Source organism: Morus notabilis, unplaced genomic scaffold (assembly GCF_000414095.1).
Source record: "Morus notabilis unplaced genomic scaffold, ASM41409v2 Scaffold437, whole genome shotgun sequence".
Taxonomy (NCBI): Eukaryota; Viridiplantae; Streptophyta; class Magnoliopsida; order Rosales; family Moraceae; genus Morus; species Morus notabilis.
The window spans coordinates 26,527-43,451 of record NW_010363915.1 but is presented as its reverse complement, the minus strand read 5'-3'; positions in this window follow the sequence as shown (position 1 = coordinate 43,451).

Genomic DNA, 16,925 nt, shown 5'->3' with positions numbered 1-16,925 from the left:
TTCAATCAAAAGAAATGGAATGGAAACAACGATTATTGTGGCTAATCCACTAACTTTGAGTTCTCAAATTAAGTTAGGTTGGTTCTCCATTGAATGTCGGGGTCAAAACAGAGTTTCGAGCATTCCTGGGTCGGATTTAGTGTGCACCAGTGACAAAGGAGTGCAACTCCACCGGTGGGCTGGTAGAGTGATGACCGGTCGACCACCCCGGTCAACCTGTGGGAAGCAGATCAGCCAAGAAAAATGGCCAATCCGCAAGGAACGAGGCCAAATCCTGCAATTTCGAGTTTAATTTCAAGATATTTTCATGGAGATTCATCAAAATCAAGTTCCAATCACTGAATCAAGTTTAAAGAATCAAAAACTCCCAAATTGTAACATGGTTTCAACTAAAATCCATCTTAAAATCAAGTTTAACTCAAGTTTCACCAAACTAAACTAAAATCAAGTTTCACCAAAGAAAATTCAAGATTCTAAGAATGAGTTTTTCAAAGGATTTACCTTGATCTTTCCTTTGGTGTTGAAAACTCCTCAAATCTTCTATTTGGTTTAGATCTAGTTCAAAACGCCCTTAGGGAGATGGAAAACTTGAGAAAAAGAGAGGGTGAGACGCGAGAGAGAGAAATAGAGAGAGCCGAGAAAGATATGAGAGAAAGAAAGAGAGAAAGAGAGTTCTGAGAGAGAGAGAGAGAGAGTGTGTGTGACAAGAGAAAAGAGAAAATGAGAGAAGGAAAAGAAGAAAAGAATATATAAAGAAAAGTAAAAGATAATATTAAAAGGAAGTTAAAAGAAAAGGGTGGAAGTATGTATTCCCAAATACTTCTGGGGTGGAATTATAAATACTGAAAATAATTTAAAATTTCTTGATTAATTAAGAAAAAATCAAATTAGGCATACTAATAAATCACAATTATTATAATTAAACATGTTTAATTCTTGAGGTTGTTACAGAAAAAGATAGGGTGCGTTTGGAATTGGTTCCAAAACGTTTTTGTTTTTTGTATGAAAATGAAAACAAAAATGCTTTTATTTTCATTTTGGAATCATTTCTGAAAATGCGTTTGGTAGTTTTATTTTGAGATTGTTTTCAATTTTAAAAAAACTAAAATTGCGTTTGATAGTTTAATTTTTAAAAACATGTATATAATATTTAAACTAATAATATATTAAATAAACAATCAACCCATTTCCTTACTACCTCATCAATCAACGGAGACGAGTGGGGGGAGGGGGCGCCGTCGGCGTCTGGAATTGGTTCCAAAACGTTTTTATTTTTTGTATGAAAATGAAAATAAAAACGTTTTTATTTTCATTTTGGAATCATTTCTGAAAATGCGTTTGATAGTTTTATTCTGAGATTGTTTTCAAGTAGAGAAATTTGGTTGATTTTTTAATTGAGTTTTTAAGAAAATGAAAATGGAAAACTGAAAACGATTTTCAATCGTTTTCAGTTTTGTTGAGTTTTTAAGAACAAAGGAAAAAACGTTTTCATTTTCTGTTTTTCAAGAAATGCTGCCAAATGACTTTCTCATAGCATTTTTAATTTTTAGTTCTTGGAAAACGTGAAAAACGAAAATGAAAACGGAATCAAACAGCCCCATAACTTTAAAGGCTTAAATCATCTCCTATAAATGTGAAATTAACACCGCAAATTGTACATCCCACATTCGGCTCATTTATTCTCTCTCTCTCTCTCTCTCTCTCTCTAGATCACCTCATTCATTCTCCCTTCTTTGTTTTCTTCATGGTAATTGTAATTTTCTCATACATATAGTGGAATAGCCTTCACATTGAAGATGAACTACTATGAACAGTGTGTTTATTTATTTTTCGCCGCGTTTCTTTCTGATTCTAGCATTTAATTAGCTCGAGATCAAATCGACATGCCAATCCTCAACAAGCAACCTAAATTTTTGTAACATGTGCATAATAATTTTATTTTTCTATCAAGTTGAGAGCGGTATGTATATATAGGATTAGTTACGTAAGTATACCTTTTAGTTTGTGGAGGAGAAGTTCCAGATTCTGTTGGGAGATTTCTGAAGTAGATCAAAAATTGTATCTACCACCGGTGTTTGTACTAAAACTTTACTTTTTGTAGTATTTTATCATTATAAAAATGTTATTTGAATTATTTTGTTGTGTTAGTTCAATTATAATTATGTTCTAAGTTTAGTTCTACCGGGATAATGACGTAGTTATGGGGATTTAATTTATTAAAAATGTTATTATGATTGTCATATTTAGGTTGACTTATTTATTTTTGGACTTAATGCTTTTAAAATTTCTTATCAACTTTTGAATGAACTAAGGATCAAAATGAAACAACTAGAGATCAAAATGAAACCGAGGGGAGATCTTTGTGATATAGCTATAAAATAAATACTGTGAAATCTAAGATAGTATAGAGATATAACTATCTATTTTTATGTGGTCATTTTTAAATCCATTGATTTTAATAAATATTTTTATAATTTAATTAACATAGAGATATAGTGAATTTCTATGAAAATGAGTATTTTGTGTATAACTTGAGAATGAGTACATGAAATAAGAGAGGATTTCACCATCAACTTAGTATGATCTCAAAATCATAGTAATGTTTAAATAAATTAAATCCGATTAATATTGGTCAATTCATGATTCCTGACATTTCTATAATTATCGTTTAATCCTTTGAATATAAATTATGTTATTTCTGCACAGCTTAGTATTTGTTTTATTATTTCGATATTTCAAATTTTGTCATTTTAATCAAAATTAATCAGAAAAATCTATCTTTCATTTCGTCAAATAAAGTAAAAATTACCCAATTTTGGTACTTAGTAAATTTGCTATCTCTGTGGGGTAACACTCCTACTCATCGTTATATTACTTGTTCGATTTTTTACACTTACAAATTAATGCAACACATCTCCATAGGCTGACTTCAGCAGACATTCAGGGGCTCATTTCTATGGGCTGACCTCGGACAATCAAGTTGCCACACAAAACGACAAAATACTCCTCACCAGACTTCCATCAGTCGACGAGTGGGGGGCTTATTGTTGAGGTTAGATTTTGTACTTCATCTATCACCGTACACATGGCAACTCAGGCTCCAGAAGGTCACTAAACGAGTCACCGTGACTTTCCGAGCAGGCTAAAGCGACTGGTCAACTGGTCAACTCCACTTATCGATCCCACAAGTCGATGGACAGCCTTGGGCATCAAGTAAGAAGATAATACCCTCAAGATATTCCCTATACGGGATTTCACAACAGAATCAACCATAAAAGAAAAGAAATTAACTGCTACAGTTAGAAGAATTAATGAGAAAAAATGTCAACATTTGACTTAGGCCTCAAGCAACCCTCTCACTGGATGAAATTGATTGTCTTCCACATAAGAAAACGGTATCTCTAGCAATCAGGCAATAAAGAGACCGGATCAACTCAAAATGTGCAAGAAACCATGATTGACCAGTTAATTTGGACATAACCAGTTAAGGAAAGTCATGCAGCGCCTAAAAAGGAATGGAATATCACGAATTGAATTTCATATCACACAAAGAATTAGGAAACAACTCGTGGAGCCTCATCAACTATAAATACTTTGGACACAGTTCGGCAGGCGTACACAACACATAAAAGCTCTCACGCTCATTTCTAGAAAAAATTTTCCATTTCTTACTGTATCTTCCAACATATATTTTTCTCTCTCATCCCGTTCTTCTCAGTACGACTTATTGTAATTCTTTTTCGCAGTTATAGTGAAACCACTAGAGCCCAACAGTGGACGTACGATGTATTATCAGGGGAACTACTATAAATTCTTGTGTCTTTTTATTGCTTTTCATTTACTTTCACGTTTACTAATGCTCTCGTTCTCGCAACGGATCAATCTCACTAATCAACGACTCGTAACTCAATCATTGACCCTTGATTTAATCAATTATAGATTTTACCCTCTACATTTGTATTATTTATAGTTTGAGTAATTAACACAAATGGTCTCTAACCTCTTTACTGGGTGATAATTTGGTCCATATTCTTTTAATTTTGGCAAAACGATCTCCAAACTCTCAAAACATTGCAATCAAACCCTTTCCGTCAAAATTCGTTAAGTTTTTAACAGACTCTTTCACGTGATCCTCGCGTGCTCTCTTTTATAGTGAGACACCCTCAAAAGAAAAAAATAAAAAATAAATAAAAACTCAAACCTAGAAAAAAAAACCAGGACAAGAACAAAAATAAACTCTTCAATCGTCAACATTGCCAGACAAAATCAAACTTTTTGCTATGTTCAATCTTTAATTTGAAACAAAAGCAACTAAAAGCTACACATGAAAAAAATGAGCTCCACACAAAAAAAAACAAAAAAACAAAAAAAACAAAGAACAAAGCAAAACAAAAATCAAAAAATCAAAAAATCAAAAAATCAAAAACCAAAAACCAAAAAAAAAAAAAAACCCTGACTTTAACCAAGACCAAACAGATTGTATTCTATATGAAACTCAATATACATTAATAAAAGGAAATAGCCCAGAAACTGAATCATTCAGATGCCCACAATCCATAGATTAACAAACAAGGGATAAATAATTAAAAGAGATATGAGAAAAACAAAACAAAAGATCTGATCTTTCCGGAGATTATAATCCAGCAATTTTTCTTATAGTTGTGCTTGGTCACCTCATCAAAAGGCAAACATTTTGGAATCTGGAGCCATCCAATACCTTCTTCTGTTCACAGAAAGTCAATAAAAAAAACAAAACAAAATTAACATTCCAAAATTAGAAAGCCGCACCGTTACCCGGATCTCCGTGAAGCCTGAATGTCGTTGCCAAGACTTCGTGAAGCCAAGGCCGCTATCCAGAATTCGCGAACTCAGAACACCGACGCCGCCTAGAGTCTACAAACCCAACGCCGGCGGTCTCCTCCCTCTCGCTCTCGCTAGCTAATTCAAAGTTTTTTGAAGAATAGTAGCCCCAAATTGAATAAACTTGTGATTTTACGAAAATAATCCTTATAATTGGGTCACGTAAAGGGTGACAAGGGTTTTAATGTAGGTAACTTGACGGCTCTGGATGAAAATAACTTAATTGCACTTATTTAATGATGTTGGGGATTGCTAATTGCACTTATTTAATGATGTTGGGGATTGCTAAAATTAAAAGAATAAGAATTAAATTGTCACCTATTAAAATATTAAGAACTATTTGTGCCAACTCTTATATTTTTTTGAAATTTTTTTTTTATTTTTTTATGTTCATACTCTGTCTTTATCTAATATGATCTAATATAATCTAATATAATCTAATTTAATCTAACATATCTAAAAAAGCCAAATCCACTTTTAAACTTGGGTCCTATGAAAACTACTGCCCCGTTCATTTCGCCGATTTGAGTTTAGAATTCGAGTTTTGCTACAGTAAAAAGCTCTCAGAAACAGTCACATTTAACTTTTTTGCTACAGTAAAAAGTTCTCACACAAAATCACATCTCAACTCGAATTACAAACTCGAATCAGCGAAGTGAACGGGCCCGTACATGTTGACCTCCTCCTCTTTCTTTTTCTTTTTTATAAAAAAATTCCTCTTTTTCATGTATTCTTTTGCTTATTGTCTTTTCTTTCCTAATATTCTTTGACAGCTCTTTTTTTTATTATTTTTTGCAATATCTTTCTTTACAATACTGTCTTTGTTTACTTTCTCTTAATAAAAATAACTCATTTCGAATATGTTTCTACTTAGGTTTTTTCCCTCAAAACTTCTAATATAACTTTAATTATTATTAATTCTTTTTTTTTTTTCAATATCTTTCTTCGAATTTTTTTCTCATTTTCTTTAAATTAAAATAGTTCTTTTCAAATATGTCTCTACTTCATTTTTTTTTCTTAAAATATATTTTTTCTTCTTGCTCAAACTAATGGACTTATTTTCTAAGAATGTCACATGTTTTAATCAAAGGTATTCTCCACATGTTTAGCACGTGGCTCAACTAGTATGGTAAAATAAAAAATAATAGAGAGAAAATTACAGATTCTATCTATTTAAGATTCTTGTGTATAGCACGTGGCTCAACTAGTATAAAAAAAAGAAAAGAAAAACAAAAGAGAGAAAATTACAGATTCTCCCTACTTAAGTAGTTGACTTATTAAGGCCCCGTTCACTTCGCTGATTCGAGTTTAGAATTCGAGTTTTTTTACAGTAAAAAGCTCTCACAAACAATCACATCTAACTTTTTTACTATAGTAAAAAGTTCTCACATAAAATCACATCTCAACTCAAATTCTAAACTCGAATCAGTGAAGTGAACGAGGCCTAAAAGTACCTATTTTAAAAAAAACTATACTTTTAACTAGTTCTAGTTTAAAAAGTAAAAATATATACACTAATGTTACGAGATAGAAATAAAATGGATCTCCATTTCAAAAGTTATTATTAAAAATTTCCCAAAAAAAAAAAAAAAAAAAAAACCAAACTAAGGTGCTTCTACATAAACGAATTGTTTATGTAAATTTTATTGCTTCTATATTATATGAATTAAATTAATCAACATAACCTATACCCAGGAAGGAAAAAAAGAAAACAACATAACCTTTAACCAGTCAATATTTTCTGGCTGGCTATCATATATAAAACCTTCATACCTTAAAGCCTCCATTATTATTATTTTTATTTTTTAGAGTTTGCACAGCATAACTCGGGCAAAGTGAAAAGTGAGTTAAATATGGAATATGACCCGGTGTTTCATCCTAAAAGGTACAGTATTAGAAGTAGTGTTAACCTTTTTAAATCCATTATTCATTTTAGAAGCAACAAAAACCAAACAAAAACAAAAACAAAAAGAAAACAAAACAAAAAAAGAACTACTATGCATCATGTCTAACTAATATGAGATTTTTGTTTGCACCCTTCCAACATTTCAAAAAAAAAAAAAAAATTACCATCTAGCGTTTAGTGAGGTGCTAAATTCACTTGTCTCGTCTTCTGTTTAAGAATTAACAAATTAGTGGATATTTGATTTATTAGACGTTTATTTCTTATATTCATCATGATTCTGAATCATGATTCATAGTTTTCTATAGTATTTTTCTCTCACAAAAAATACACATAAAATGAAAATAATTCTGAATTATAGTTCTGAATCTATAAACCAAACGTCCACAGATTTAAAATTATGATTCAGAATTATTTTTAATTTATGTGTGTTTTTTATGAGAAAAAATACTGTAACAAATCACGAATCATAATTTAAATCGTTACACGAATCTATTAACTAAACACACCTTAAAATCCCGTTAAATTTTATACTTGAACTCATAATTTTAATTTTATTATAGTATTTCACATCTTATAAAAATTCTATCAATCAATTAAAATTATTGACTTGTGAACTAAACGAATTCTAAAAAATAAAAAATAAAATAAAAACTCCCTCCAGACAAAAGCCACGTGTTGGTTTATCCCGAAGCGTGAACCATGCGTGGTCGTGTGGGTCTTCATACTGCAAAAAGTAAATAAATATTAGTGAAAGGCACAACGTCTAGTTCCAGCTGACAATCTTGCCGGCATTTTTGTTTTTGTTTTTGTTTTTGTTTTTTTACTATTGAATATTGTCGGCAGACATTAATTGCAATGATTTATCCTTGTTTAGCTTTAAGTTTCTTTTTTCTTTTTTTTGGTTGTGTTTAGTTTCTAATTAAGTACTCTTCACGAAACACGTCGGACTTGTTCTTTTTGATTAAAATTTAAAAAAAATTTAAATTTAAGTTATAATTTTATTTAAATTTATGGAGTCTATTTAGTTCATTAATTTAAGTTTTTAATTTAAATTTAGATGTGACTGTATATAAGAATTTTTTATTATAATAAAAAAAGTAGATGTGACTGTTTTTTAAAAATTTTTACTGTAGTAAAACTCGAATTGGTGAAATATTATTTTATAAAATTTGAGTTTAAACTCGAGTTTTAACTTGAGTTTGGGGTTTAAATCTGAGTAGGCCCCGTTCACTTCGCTGATTCGAGTTTAGAATTCGAGTTTTTCTACAGTAAAAAGCTCTCATAAACAATCACATCTAACTTTTTTATTACAGTAAAAAGCTCTCACATAAAATCACATCTTAACTCGAATTCTAAACTCGAATCAGCGAAGTGAACGAGAACTCAAATTCTTAAACTCAAACTCAAGTTAATAAATAATATTTTTTATATTCTTAAGAATACCATAACTTTTTCGTTTTAATTCCTATTGAGATGAATTTTTTCTATACGTTCACAACAAAAAGACAAATAAAATTCAATCCATATACTCTATTAAAATTTTTTATCACTATTAAATTTTTATTAAAATACTGTTTAAATATAAATATAAATTTTGGCACACTCCTCAAATCATTTATCAATTGTGAACGAACCCATCATATATTTGGTGTCTGCAGAATCCGAGGTTTAAAAAGTTCATCCTCATACTTAAAATTTTATGGTTACTGCTACTGATGAGGTTAGTCTAGCATGGATATGGAGCGTATCATTCTTCTAAATAACCCATCATTTACGCCAATATATATATATATATATATATATATATATTATACATACTACACCGGAACAGTGACTTTCTGATTTTGCCCATATTTCTTTCTGTTCAAGTCTTTTTTATACCGTTTGTCCTTTTAGCCATTTTTATCGTTTTATCCTTGGCTTCTTATTTTTGTTTGAGTTTTTTGTCTTATCCTTCGGTTTGCCTTTCTTTTTTCATTGCGAACGTTCTGGACTTCTTCACTTTAGTCCATTTATTTTTTTTTCCTTTTTCTCTCTCTTGCTCTTCGTGAGGTTTTTGGGATTAATATCGTTCTCCATGCTTTTCCCCATTTTATGTTTCTGGGCTTCTCTTTGACAATTTTTGTTGTCTCTTCATTTTTTGCCGTCTCCCCATTTTATGTTTTTGGGCTTCTCTTTGAAAATTTTTGTTTCTTCTGCATTTTTTACGGTCTGGGTATTTTTAACTTTTTAGGGTTCTTTTTCTAAAAAAAATATTTGTTTTAGATTTTTTGGGGCTTTGTTTCGGTTTGTTATGTAATATACGAGTTAATGTTGTGGGTTATGTTTCGGTGGAGTTTGTAGGTTTTCTTCTTTCTGGGAATTTTATCAATTTTTTTGGGTCGTTTGGGTATTCTTTACTTTTTAGGGTTTTCCTCTTCGAATGTGTTTTTTTGTTTTTGTTTTTGGTTTACTTTTGTTCTTTGTTCCAGTGATTTGCGATTTTAGGGTTTTTCTCTTCGAATCTGTTGTTTTATTTTTCTTTTTGGTTAACTTTTGTTCTTTTTTTTAGTCATTTGCGGATTTGTTCTATGATTCATTTTTTCTTTTGTTCATGCATTCTTCTGCTTTGCACGTCTTCTTCGTTTTCTCCATTTTATGTTCTTGGGCTTCTCTTTGAATTTTTTTGTTTATGTTTCAGTTTTTGTTTTTGGTTTACTTTTGTTCTTTCTTTCAGTGATTTGCAGATCTCTTCTGATTCGTTGTTCTGCAAAACACTTTTGTAATCAAATTTTTTTTTTTCATTTTTTTACATTTTTTTGTTCTTTTTCTTTACAGAATTTTTTACTTTCCCCTTTTTTTGTAGGTTTTTTTATCCTTTTTGTTCAGAGAACATTTTCTCTTTTTATTTTTTTGTCTGTTCTTTTTTTTGGAAAGAAAATTATTTTCTTTACTTTTTTACTATGCTTTTTGTCTGTGATGTTATTGGTTGATTTTTTTCTTTTGTTTTTTTTTACGCTTTCAATGATTTGTTTCTCTTATCTTCTAGATTAGTTTTTAATATAGTTGCTTCTTTCAGTTTGTAGACAGTTTTTACATTGTTTATCTGTTCTTTTTTTTTTTTTTTGGAAAGAAAAATATTTTCTTTACTTTTTTATTATGGTTTTTGTCTATGATGTTATTGGTTGATGTTTTTTTTCCCTTTTTTTTTACGCTTTCAATGATTTGCTTCTCTTATCTTCTGGATTAGTTTTTGATATAGTTGTTTCTTTCAGTTTCTAGACAGTTTTTACATTGTTATAGTATGTATAATATTGTTTTGTCACATATTTTTTTACTGTAATTTCGTATAACACAAATTTTTACTGTCTGTTCATTATTCGTTCAGTTTCTCGGTGGTTTTCATGCTTCGTGACACCTGTTGACTAATGATTACCTCAGTTGATATTTTTTTTCCCAACAATTGCTATCGGCGCTTCATCAAAAATTTGTTCTTTTTGTATAAAACTATTGTGTTTTATCTCATTATTACGGTTTCTCTTTTTTATCTGTTTTCCTTCTCCAACTTTTATAATACATTCTCTTATACCTTCGTTTAGAAAAAAAAAACTGAATATGACCAACTGCAAGTCGAAAGACAGCAAGAGAGGAAAAAAAAGGTAACAATAGAAGCTTAGACCAAACCCACTAAGAAAATGACCAACTGAATACGGATATAATCCTGTAATATATTTGTTGGTATGTGTTGTTAGCAGTGAAACATAGATACCTAAATCGTTATGAATAAAAGCTGTAATAAAAAATAGTAAATTAAAGACAGCAAGAGAAGGAAAAAAACAATTACCAGAAGCTTACACCAAACCAACTAAGAAAATGACCAACTGAGTACAGAAAAAATAATCGTCTAATAATTTTTTTGGTATATGTTGTTAACAGTGAAACATAAATATCTAAATCATTATTTGATATTTAATATTTTTATATAAACAATGTAAACAATATGATTACTTCCATAATATCCAACATTTGGAAATGGAACAATATTATTACAATGTATCACTATGAAAATTTCATATATAAAAGTATAATTATAAAAATATAAATATATATTATTTCAATATTAATGTGAATATATTATAAATAATGTTCTTTTTTTGTTTTCTTAATTCACAGCTTTAGTACACAGTGTACTTATTAATAATGCAGATTTTTAATGTATTCCATTTATTTGAAGCAAATTTGCTGTTTCGTTGCACTTTCTACCATTGAATACAGATTTGAGTAGCATTTGTGTACGGTTGACACTCGAGTTGTAGCTAATTCTCTCAAATATAAACGTGAGTTCTGTAACGACAAAGATAAGTTTTAAATGTTTCATTCATACACTGTAATTATTCTAGATTTGTCTACAATAAATTTATTAACATATATAATATATTAAAATCAAATAATTCCTATTTAACTTATTATATATATTTAAAAAGCTTTTTAAAAGTTCATCAAAATTTTACAAAGTTAATTTTAAATAAATACTTCATTCTATTTAATAATAATATTTAAGAAGATTTTTAAAAGTTTATAAAAATTTTGCAAAGTTAACTTTAAATAAATATTTCATTATATTTAATAATAAAACATTTGTATAAATTTTATAGAAATAAATTATTTTAATTAATAATGTAGTACATATTTGTTTATATTTCTTTTGTAATATTAATTACGATATCTATTTATTAATATAAAGCTATCTTTTAATTATAACATGTTAATACTATTTAATTTTTTCTTCTGTTATAATTTGAAAGCAAAAAATTTGTAATTGTTCATTATTTATTTATTTTTTTGAATATATCTTCTAACTAATTTCATTTATGTTATTATTTTTGGCATTTATTATTTCTTCATTTTTATTAATTTCAATATATGTTTAGATAAATGTTTGTCAGTTATAGAACATAAACATGTTAGACTATTGATTACATTATAATTTTAATAGATACATTCATGTCAAATCCCTCATGTGTTTCATCATAAGTAAGCATAAAATACTTAAATATATATGAAAATAATAAACAAATGTTTAACAATAAAATTTTATTAATAATTTCACCAATTAATAAAATTTTTATACAAATATAATCTAACTGTGAATAATATATTACAATTAAAATTAAATATATTTGAACACAAATTAAACATTATTAATTATATATTTTTATTTACAAAAATAGACATATAAATAAATATGTATATATATGTTACAAATTTACAGCAACTTATAAATATATATATATATGTGTGTGTTTTTATACATTTTTCTTATTTAAATTATCGTTAATTAAACTATTACATATCCGTGCAAATGCACGGGTAATCCACTGGTAAATATACTAAAGGAGGAATGTTAAGTTATTGTTTAACCTGACTCATTTTATTGTTCTTTCTACAGCAGAATGCCGGTTTTGTCCTTTTTTCGTCCTCTTTCTTTGTTTGGAGTAGAGCCCTCACGTGTTGATTTCGCCGTTTTGCCCCGGCTCCTTTCTCCTTCCGTGGTCTCTTGCCTCAGTGTTTTTCGTCTTTTACACTCTCTTGTTATACCTATTACTAAAGGAGGTAGGAAAGTTACTGTACTAAGTACAGTGATTTTTTGATTTTGCCCCTGTTTCTTTCTGTTCAAGCATTTTTTATACCGTCTGTGTCCTTTTGAGTGTTTTTACTGTTTTACCCTCGGTTTTATTTTGTTTCTGTGTTTTTTTCTGGGCATTTTGGTCATTTGATTTGGTCCTCTTTCTTTTACCGTTTCCAATGTCTGACCTTTGCTATTCCTTTCCCTGGAGCTTTTTCTACTCTCACATTTTGTTCCTTTTTTTTTTTGCCACTGAAGCTTTTATGCTTCGTCTCTCTTTTTTGTTGGTGGTGGATTCTTACGGAAATGCTTACTGAGGCTTCTGGGCTTTTCTTTTCCCTCTTACGCTTTCTTTGATTGTTTGGCTTAAATCGAAGGTTCATCGTAGATGCTCTGGGTTTTTCTCTCTGTTTTTTTCTCTTTCTGCCTCTCGAGCGATTTTCTCTCCTCCGTCGTCCCCGATCCTTACCTCTGCACCACCATTACCGTCGCCGTCAGCCCTTCTTTGATCACAATCGAATGAGGCTCAATGACAAGGTTTTAATTTTCTTTCCTTTTTTCCATTTCATTTCTATGATTTCGTTCTTCGTGTTTTTGCTTTCCTTGGAAGAACAATTTTTTTTCTTCTCTGAATTCTTTGTTTGGAAAACCATAGAAAATTTTCACTACTCTTTCTCTCCACTTAGCAAAATAAGAACATAACTTTAAAAAAAATTACGTTTTTCTCTGTGTCTATGCTTTTGGTATAGTGTGATTAACGATTTGCTGAGGTTCATTTAGCTCGAGGTCCAAAGTACACGTGAAGATCTGGGCTGTCTTCTTCGCCTCCACTATTTCTGCTCAACTTTCAGTAAGTTGTTTTTCCTTTTTTTTAATAAAACTGTTAGTGGTGTGCTTTAATTTTTTTTTTTTTTTTAGTTTTCTGCATTTCAGGCATGCTTAATATTCTTTGTCCATATGTTCTTAATTTTTTGTTTCTTTGTTCCTTTGATTCTTTGCTGATAAATGTTGTTGTCATTAGGAATTTTGCACGGATTATTGTGGGTTTTCGATGATTTTTTTTTTTTCCGTTCCCTTTCTTCTTTCCCCTATTCTCTTCAGCCATTTTTTGTTTCTTCATTCCTTTGATTCTTTGCTGATCATTTTGTATTGTTGTCATTAGGAATTTTGCTATGGGTTATTATGGGTTTCCAACGGTTTCCCAACCCCTTTCCTTTCTTCTGTCCCCTATTCTCTTCGGCCATTGATCTGGAATTTACATGGGTTTCTTCTGTGTTCTTACCAAAGTGAATGTTCTGGAATGCATATTTTGTGTTATGTGCCTTTTTTCCCCTTCTTTTTGCCGAACCTCTGCTGTTTCTGATCTACTTTTTTGATTTGGGAATTGTTCGTAAATCAATTTTTTTTTGCATTTAATGGTTAGCTAATTTGTAGTGCTGATTTGTGATATCTATGATCTTGCTTTGTACTTTTGTCTTGATGATTCGTGGCTTTTCCGTTGTAGAGGCATTAAATGAGCTAGGGATTTTCCCTCTTTTACTGTCCGGAATATGCAGCATGTTGTCGATGTTTCTATCGGTTGATTATGCTTTGATTTTTTCCTTAATTTTTTTTCTCATACTTTTGTTACTTGCATTATTTTTTCTCTTTTTTTTTCCTTCCTCAGTATTTGTCCACCGACTTAATTGTATTATATGTGATGTTCTCATTGGTTATCTTAGTCTTTATATATGTGCAAAATACTATTGTCGTAGGTTAATTTATTGTTTGTCCTTTCTTCTCTTACACCTGACATCGTTCCCTTTCTACCTCTGTGTTGATCACTTACTACCTTTCTTTACCTTGCCCTATTTATTGCTCCATTGTCTTAGTTCTGTCTTTTTCCTTCCTTTTTGGTTGGCTGGCATTGGTTACTTAGGGCAGTGCTCACAATATCTCAGGTACTATTAATGATTTATGTCTGGATATTTTAATTGTTCTTTGTTAATGCTGAGTGTGCTGGTTTGTTCTATTGTTACCACTATGTGTCATTTCCTATAGTGCTTAGAAAAATTAATTCCTATTCATTGTCAATAAATCTTAATGATCTATAGTTGTCTTCTTTTGTGTTCTTAATTTATTTCACAATAGTATATATAGTGGTTTGTTTTTACATAACATATTTCTTATGTTTCATTGATTTTACTGTATGGCAATGCTTATTACAATTGTTTTATATCTGCTTACTTCTATTTGACATATTTAGAAATTGTTATAAATGTACTTCTTAGTCATGTGGATTCTGTCTTTGCATTCTGATTTTGTTCGTAGTTTTTTATTATAATTGTCTAAATATGCTCTTTTTTCCTTTTTTTTTACTTGGCATAACCTTTTTCAGATTTTGGCTATGCTATTTTATCTTCGCCTACTTATTGTGCAATCTTTTAAATTTTGTCTCTTCTGCGTGGATTTGGGTAGCTAATATTCTCTGTTTAAGGCAGTTTTGACACTGTTGCAGGTACTGTTCATGATTCTTCCTTATATTTCCTTAATATTTGCTGTTATTGGATATATTAGTTTCCTGTGCTGCTATTAGTTTTTACTGTTTGTTATGATGCTGGAAAAAACCTGTTTTTGTTGTTATGATTGCGTTCTCCTTTGTTTTGTTAGCATATAGTAATGATATATTGAATCTGTTTTCATCTGTTTTATAGTCACATATATATGAATGCAGTTATTTTTGCCTAGCATATTCTATCTTTATTTAGCTTTCGTAAGTGGCAATAATCATTATAATCAGTTTTGGTCTTTTTAATTCCATGTAATCTATGTAAAAATTACTGACAATAACTCTTTCCTGTTTGGATTTTAGTTTTCTGTATCTTCTTTAACCAGAATAGCCCAAATGTTCTTCTCCTTTTTTTTTCTTCCTTTCGTGTGTGGCAATGATGATCAAAAATAACTTTGGCCTCCTTAATTTTGATGAATCTGTCCAAAAATTGCCGTGAATAAGCCTTTTTTATTTGGGTTTTGATTTTGCTTATTCTCTTGACCAAAACAATTTAAATGCTTTTTTTTCTCTCCTTTAATCCAAATACATCGCATTTTCAATGCCTATTCCAATTAAATTCCAATTTCATCTATTCTTCTTTATTGGATTTTCCCATATTGCTTTTCTCATAATCTAATTTACCTCATTTTTAATAAACAAGTAACATGATTGTCACTCTTTTGGTCTCTACTATTTTTTTTTCAACATCATTTTGATCTTTTGGTATATGTGTTTTAAAATTTTGATTCAAAATCTTACTTTTTCCCGTGTCATCTTTTCCCTTGTTTCTTCTTCCTTTGTTTTATAAAAGCTCTTTGATCTTTGTCTTGCCTTACGATCTCCCAATGTGTTTTTCTTCTTTATGTTTCATTTTTCTCTCTGTTGTCAGCTTCAGCTTCTCTAATTATTTTATTATTTTGATCCAAGAAGAACCTGATCACTACTTTGGTATTTCAGCCCTCCCCCCAAAATAACAACATCAGCTCCAACACCAATCAACCTGCAAACACCAAATCCAAAAAAATTAGCCACAAGGTAAAATATATTCATTAACTTTTTAAACCTATATTTATCCATAACCTTTTAAACATATATTTATCCATAATCTTTTAAACATATATTTCAATAACCTTTTCTCATTTTCAGTTCTCGGTCAAAAGAAGCAGAACAGTTAAAAAAAAGTCAAAGGACTAAGTAACATAACTACTTTTAAATTAAGACATTTATAATATCCTCAAATACTAATACTTCTTCAAAATTTCCATTTTGCAGCTGAAAAAAGAAAGAAGACCACAACAAAAAATAGACATGACAGCTCAAATACACTGTATAATACTGTACTATAACAATCACATATCTATTGTATGGTACAAAGTTATGTAAACGTACAAACAAATTCATATAATGATGTGTAATTATACTATCACAAACACATATTTTTTATATAATACAAAATTATTATCCGACTATCACAACCAGAGATCTTTTATATACACAAAGTTATTATCCCTCGCAACGCGAGGGTACAAAACTAGTATATATCGAAAGAAGGGAAACAAATTTTGGTCATAACGGTGAATTAGTCGAACAAAAATTTACTTAAATTAATTTATTATTTATGTTATGCTATTATTATTATTATTATTTTGCTTGTGAAAATTATGCTATTATTTTGTAGCACAGTGGAAACACGATTTTTTAAATTGGAATAACGAAAGGTAAATTTAGCATGGACCCGTTTAGTTTACTGATTTAAATTTTTAATTTGAGTTGAGATGTAATTTTATGTAACAAAATTTTATTATAGTAAAAAAATTAAATGTGATTATTTCTAAAATTTATTTACTGTAACAAAACTCGAATAAGTGAAATAACTGTTAAAATACATTCAAAATAAATATATGATTTTTTTTTTTTTTTTTTTTTTTGCCTCCTTATCCCTTATAGTGGAGCAGTCCTTGTCTTAAGCGAGTACGTGCATCTACAAACTCACATTACATTATAAACGCTACCAAATTCATTGG